At 40.7% G+C, this 7,330-nt stretch overlaps 1 long non-coding RNA gene across 1 annotated transcript in view; it reads left to right on the top strand.

The window, feature by feature from the left end:
- LOC103458029 (uncharacterized) overlaps positions 1-4,049 on the top strand; it is an 18,245-nt gene extending 14,196 nt beyond the window's left edge. The window contains exons 3-4 of the long non-coding RNA XR_532517.1: positions 1,735-1,794; positions 3,866-4,049. This is a non-coding gene — a long non-coding RNA (uncharacterized LOC103458029). The remainder of the gene's footprint in view (positions 1-1,734; positions 1,795-3,865) is intronic.
- Positions 4,050-7,330: the final 3,281 nt, after the last annotated feature.

The raw sequence follows: 7,330 nt of genomic DNA, 5'->3' as shown, positions 1-7,330 counted from the left end.
ATAAAATTGGAAAAAAGTTATTTATTTACTGATTAAGTCGTGTTTTAGATTGTTCTTGAAAATTAATCAGTCACTGAACCCATTCATGTTTTACAGCAGACAGCCGCTCCTCTCTTGCAGGTACTGCTTACCCCCACTAAATCTTTTAGGGGTATGCAGTACCCTGCCGTACCCCCTTACTTTCACCCCTGGTTACACAGCACCGTGTTCATTTTTTCCCTTCTCATTTTGTTTCTGAATCACACTGTGCATGGCTCCAGAAATAGTCCCCGCTCCCAGCCTGCGCTGCCGCTCCCTGCCTGCATACAAATCACTTACTTACAAACCATGTATGGTGTAAAACACATTAAACACTCACTGTTTTTGACATATCATTTCATGAAACAAAGTGCCACAAAGCATGAGGTGTTTCCACAAGCCGTGGATGCCATTTGAATGAAAAGCTTTTCTGTGTGGTGGTATTCAAGGTAAGTGGGACACATTCATATTTCCCTTCTGAAATATATATAAAGTGATGTAGCTTCCAAGTTGGGGATGAAAACACTGGAAGAGCCTGGGGGCTTTGAGAAATCTCCAGCACACAGGAGGAGGAGGATGCCAAAACCGYATAACTCATCCTGATTGGAAGAGATGTTGCATAAATATTAAGTAAACATGAATGCACAGAATTGAGTCTGAGTGGTGCGGTTGGTACAGCACAGCCTACTCAGTTCAAAAAGCAGTGTGTAATATTTGTAGTAATTTTGATCCAGAAATGTAACCATCCGTGGGTACATTGCAAAAACACAAACTCTTACTAAGTATTTTTGGTCTAGTATAAATATCTTGGCACCCTTGAAATAAGACTTTTTAAGTGACTTTTTAGCAAGAAATAGGAACCTGTTTTAAGTAAATAATTCCTTCCGGTGGAACGTACCTGGAACACCTCACCAGGTGTTCAGAGTCACCTCAACTGGCTCCTCTTGATGTGAAGGAGCAGCAACTCTACTCTGAGTCCCTCCTGGATGACTGWGCTTCTTACTTTATCTTTATGGGAGASCCCAGACTCCATATGGAGAAAATTCATTCTGGCCGCTTGTATCTGTGACCTTGTTCTTTCAGTCATCACCCAAAGCTCATGACCATAGATGAGGGTAGGAACTTAGATTGACTGGTAAATCCAGAGCTTTGCTTTTTGACTCAGCTCTCTCTTCGCCATGACAGACTGTTATAGCGCCCGCTTCACAGCCGACGCTGCACCGATCTGCCTGTTGGTCTCCTGCTCCATTTTTCCCTTATTTATAACAATTTGTATCATAAAAAAAACATGATGAAATTTGACTGAATGTCTTGGGCTACTGTGTGCTTCCACTGTTTTGCCTTGCACTGAATTGTGGCAAAGTGCTAAAAAGAAACAAAATCCTCAGCTGAGACGTCTCCAGACCATAGGAAATGTTAACTACCAGCTATYCAGAAACTGTGTAAACACGATTTTTCACCTAAAAGAAACAGATTTTCAAGAAGTTTCTTGGGATCTCAAGAAAGCAAATCGGGATCTCGGGAAAGTCAGGTTTGCATCTTTTTGTTTTCCTCCATGTCCCCTTAGGTTCTCTGTATCGCAGTGTTCAAAGTGTGTGAAAAAAGTACAGGCTTATATTGCAGAAATTACGGCACTTGTTTTAGATGACAGAGTCTCTTATTAATTAACCATTGTTCTTTACTGTATTGTTGTAAAGAGCTGTGTGATCTGTCCAGGTCGTGTTCTGCTTCTCGACCAATGACCGATGGAGATGGACACCAGGTCACCCTGCAGGAGTAAGCAGGTGTAGATGGATGGATGGATGGATGGATGGATATCCATGACCAACCTTGATGTTTTAAGTATTCAAAGTATTTTAGGCAAATGTTTTCTTGTTCTTTTTTGTGTATGTATGCCTATGATTTTCATTTTATTTGGATGTTTACATATTTTAATTGTCTCTACTGTCTGCAACACACATATACCTAAGGGTATTACTTACATTACCTTACCTTTTCTTTAAAGAACTATAATCTTAACTCAATAMGTTAAAACTACAGAGACACATTGTGGCAGGCATAAACAATATCAAAATATGCTTCTGTGAATAGAACATCAAAAACATTAAACCTTTCAGGAAGACACAAAAAGACCTAACATTAATGTGACAAAGTTAATGACCATATTGGAAAAGATCCAATTATCCGAGTTATGTGAACAGTCAAAAAGGGGGGAGGGGAGCTGAAACGGTAACAGTCATGCTGATCGTGCTCGGTACTGTATTATTCTAATCCCTGCAGACAGAGAAGAAGACAGATTTGTTTCTGTGCCTGATCAATGGCTGAGTCTCCAGTGGCACTTTCTCTTTCATTTATCTCCGCCACTTTGATTCCATTGTTGGAACAGAATGGAGGCGTTGCCACGTGAATGCTGGGGCTCAGCAACTCCAGCGCTCATCCATCTGTGTTGCACTTCTTCAGTCGTCTCCTTTTATACGAATGGTTAATGACATGAAGCTGCCGTCTGGCTGTCACAGCACAACATGTAAATCTAATCATGTCTCTTAGAAGTTGAAGTTATTATATTGACCATGCTTTACTACTATACACAGTAAGAGTCAGTTAAAGTCTTTTTTTTCTTCTAAAGTACAGCACAGGGAAAAAAGTTACAGATCAACTTAAACTTTATGCTCACAATGCCTTTCCCTCTGTTATGTCATGCTATCCATCAAGGTCAAGGTCAAATTTATTTTTATTGCGCGATTCAAGCAGCACAGGCTGCACAAAGTGCTTTACAATAAAAGAAACACTAAAAGGCATCAAAAGGTAAAGGAATCAAAAGCCAAACATTAAAGGAAAGAGCTTAAAAGGCTGAAAAGGAAAGGAGAAAGGCACAACACAGAAAACATTTGGGTCAATCTGTACTAAAAGCCAGACCATAAAAGTGAGTCAATTAACCTCATCGACACACTGGTCAATGTGCTAACAGAAGAGAAACCACTTACCGTTACCGGATAACTGTTTATCCATCATCATCGGCGGCTATGCTAGCTAGCTCATAGCAGACTTTGTTGTGATGAATTAACTGTAACGTACCAGAGAGCAATGGGGAAGGTCTGAGCAGCTTGTACATAAGGGTGATTGCTAAGACTCTCCTCTAGACTCTGATTGGTTGTGTGACAGGTCTRTTATAAAACTCAAAGAAGTCGATTTTACATAACATCTCCTTAAACTGTTCATTTAATATGACCATAAAAACTAAAAATAAATAGTTCTGTATTACTAAAAGAAAAGCAGTTGAATAGTTTCTGGTTGTTCATCCATCCTATGGCATCAACCCATTTAATCACCTTCCAAGTAAAGTAGAATCTCCCATATGTCTGACGCCAAACAGGATCCACTGGTAAACTTCCTATCCATGCTCATTCCAAGCAGTAACCTCCCAAGAAAGAGCCATTGCCTTTCCCTTTAATGACAACATGGAATTATTGTAATTATGTGTGGGCTCATCACTACACATTATGGAAGCGCTACCTGCCAGCTGTCCCCCACACAGTGAAGGTCATTACAAGTGCAGGATTAATCCTCATCATCCACAGGGGCTCCAGCAGGCAGCCTTCCTTTCCTAAACCACAAGATGTCTGTTTTTCTTTATTAGCTTTTGGATAACAGAATTTTTTTTCACTCTCACACACAACACAAAATAAAGCCCGACCCCCCCGCCTCGAGGAGCCACGATGGCTTCGTTTCCATTGCCAGAAGTCGTGTCTAGAAGAGCCCGCTTTACTTTGAAAAGAAACGACACAAAAAGCTTTGAGCTTCACAATAAATAAACCGAGATGACACTGACGTTTTTATCTCACCACAGACCACCAGGACACCTGTGGCTAAAATCATCCTGCCAATTCACTTACTAGGAATTTCATCCTGACCAGCAAACCATGAAAGACTTTGTTGTTTGGTGGAAATCCCCCGCAGTGGCACGTCTGAGCAGCAGGGCAGTCGGTTTTCAAGAGATGAAGTAGCTGACAGCATTTGGTCTCTGAATAAAGTTTTTGATTTATTCTTTGCTGTCACCAAAGGTTATTTGAGAATTTTAAATCATTTCAAAATGTATTCCACTGTAAAAACCCCAGCAGGCATACAAGCACTGTGGAAAAAGCATTTTTCAAAGACTTTTTGATCAGCCTCTTTTTAATATCAGACAGAGATAACTTAACACTGTTTTTAATTGATAATTTCCCCTGTATATATTGGAAGGAAAAACAACAAATGAACATGGTCTGATGTGGAAAAAGTAATTTAGACTTTTAACTAAACGTTGTCAAATTTAGGTAGAAACTAAAGTCTTAGAGAAAAATCTCCTTATAGGAGTAGTTTCCTACACTGTACCTTTTACTTTTGAGTTTACACTGAAATGTCATTACTTTTATTTCAGTGAAATTTCTGGATATTTTACCCACTTTGACTAACTAAAGGGAGGACAAACATATTTTAACCAAAAGTACAGCCAATACACAGTTTATTAAAATTATAAAATGCTGTATATAGCAAACGTAACTTAAAAGACGTTTGACACMTTGAAAGTGGACCCTCTGTCWCTTTAGAAAGCTCCTGCTCTTTCTGACTCCGCCTTCTTTCTGACTCCGCCTCCCTCTTGATGCCACCTTCTTTCAGACATCGCCTTCAGACCCTCATCACAAYATTTAGCAGCATTGGGATGAGAAGTAGTTTGTATAATAACCTCAGCAGATGCTCAGCTCCAATGAGCCACTGCTGGCTCTGAGGATTTTAGGATTACTGGTTAAAATGTTTTTTTTAAGCGAGACTTCACCAGTAAGGTGGGAGAACATCAAACACCAAACTAAATACAATATCCAAAGCAATTAAAAGTAACTACAACATATATATCAGTTAAACGGAGTAAGCAAAGCAGTAGTAAAGAGCARATGAAGTTGAGAGCTTTTWTTGCTACTCAAAATTTCAACATGACAATSCAGATGTGTAGRAATAACYAAAAAGAACATGAATCCAGTCTTTATAATCAGCCAAGAAGCAAAGCTGATGAGATGAAGGCTCTCTGTTCCTTATGAGGGACTCCACTTCCAGTCCTCCATACTGGTTGTTCTTGCAGTAAATACTCATGAGTTATATGGTTGAAGAAGAAGACGAATGAGTGCATAAAAAGGGAAAGTCTTGCATTAGCAGATGGGTAATGGATCTGAGCTGCCCACTCAGCGCCGGCACATATATCACCCCACGTCACTCTGTCTGTATAAAAAGCACAGATAAATAAATTAACAAAAGCCATTAAAGTGATTTGACTTTAGAATAAAAAGGCAGAGTTCAGAGTTGTGAAGAGGGGTTTTGTGAGGTACATGTTAGTAGTTACTGTCTGACCTGCTGTTAAAGATCAATTTATGTCTTTACCCCGGTTTGTGATGTGAGCGATCACATCACAAAGTCATAATTGCCTTGTTAGTGAGGAGTAGTGTTCAAGGCTGGTATAGCTGGCAGATATATTTCACCATCTGAATGAAYTGAACACACAAATGCAAAGCAGAAATGAAAACTTCCTTACAAGCACAGATAAAATAAATGGATTCCATTTGAAAGTAAATCTCTGGCAACAACATGCCCAAAGGGGCGACGTTGAGATGTTTCCACTCACAGAGAAACGAGATGCTAACACTGCTGCACTGTGTGAGGTAATAGTTAAACATCTGAAGATCCTGGAGTAGAAGTCACCATTTTATTTCTTTTCATCCTTCACTGAATCCCTTGACTGGATTAGGGACCCATTTAGTTCAGCATCACTTGTTGGAAAGGGCATGACTTTACAGGAGCAGGAGAAACTAAGTGAACTGAAGCAAGATCGTGGTTTAAGGCTAAGATTTGTTGATCTACTTTGGACAGTTTTTGGATAAACGCTTCCAAGGAGTTCCCCATTCTGAGCAACAAAGCTGTCTCAGCGTTGCATATATGGTATAATTTATATTCCATTCCAAGCGTTACTTTGTGGACGTGTTTCTGAGGTTTCTCTTTGATGCCTTGTACAGGTTCAGCCTTGTCCTGGTTCAATCTGCTGTGTACAAATGTGCTGCCTTTCACTAAGATCCACCGTGACGAGCTGTCAGTGCGAACGTTTGTGTTAGACTGCACTTAATGCCGAACACAGCCTGCTCAGCTTTACTGCCTTTGATCTCCATTTTGACTAGCAGCAGGTAGGAGAAGTTTTCCTTCCGTCTTTCGATCCGTCGTCAGTGATTGATTGCGGCACACTGTCCCACCAAACTGCATTAGGACTTGTTTGCAGGTGCAAAATGTTGTCGATGTGATGAAGAAGAAATCAAGTGGGAGGAATGCTTGGTTAATCGGGTCGACTCTGGAGGCAACATGGAGCTCAGTCGTGGAGACGGTTCTTATGTTGGCTGACTGACTGCTGGAAAAGAGATGTGTGTGAAATTATTGGTTACCTTCATGGCCATTGTCAGCTTGCATCACGGTGGGGCTAAAACCGTTGATATGAATGTTGCACTTGAAGGAAAAGGTTCTCTAGATCATGAGCAACATCAAGGTGAGACGCTTGGTTGCAAAGAAGAAATCGTCAGGTTTCCAAGAGTATTACTGCTGTCACTCACTTCCCAATTGAACTCAGAAACCAGCCCTGTTCAGTCCACTTAAATTGAAAGCTAGTTTGTTTGCCCAGAAAGTCTGGTTTGTTTGCCAATAAAATTCTGATGTGGACCAAAAAAGTGAACTCTGGTCACCTAAAAACCTAGATCTTAGCTCANCAAGATCGTGGTTTAAGGCTAAGATTTGTTGATCTACTTTGGACAGTTTTTGGATAAACGCTTCCAAGGAGTTCCCCATTCTGAGCAACAAAGCTGTCTCAGCGTTGCATATATGGTATAATTTATATTCCATTCCAAGCGTTACTTTGTGGACGTGTTTCTGAGGTTTCTCTTTGATGCCTTGTACAGGTTCAGCCTTGTCCTGGTTCAATCTGCTGTGTACAAATGTGCTGCCTTTCACTAAGATCCACCGTGACGAGCTGTCAGTGCGAACGTTTGTGTTAGACTGCACTTAATGCCGAACACAGCCTGCTCAGCTTTACTGCCTTTGATCTCCGTTTTGACTAGCAGCAGGTAGGAGAAGTTTTCCTTCCGTCTTTCGATCCGTCGTCAGTGATTGATTTGCGGCACACTGTCCCACCAAACTGCATTAGGACTTGTTTGCAGGTGCAAAATGTTGTCGATGTGATGAAGAAGAAATCAAGTGGGAGGAATGCTTGTTTAATCGGGTCGACTCTGAAGGCAACATGGAGCTCAGT

The sequence above is a fragment of the Poecilia reticulata genome, linkage group LG21 (genome assembly GCF_000633615.1).
Source record: "Poecilia reticulata strain Guanapo linkage group LG21, Guppy_female_1.0+MT, whole genome shotgun sequence".
Classification (NCBI taxonomy): Eukaryota; Metazoa; Chordata; class Actinopteri; order Cyprinodontiformes; family Poeciliidae; genus Poecilia; species Poecilia reticulata.
The sequence above is the reverse complement of the archived record's forward strand: the minus strand, read 5'-3'. Positions and strand labels throughout refer to the sequence as shown.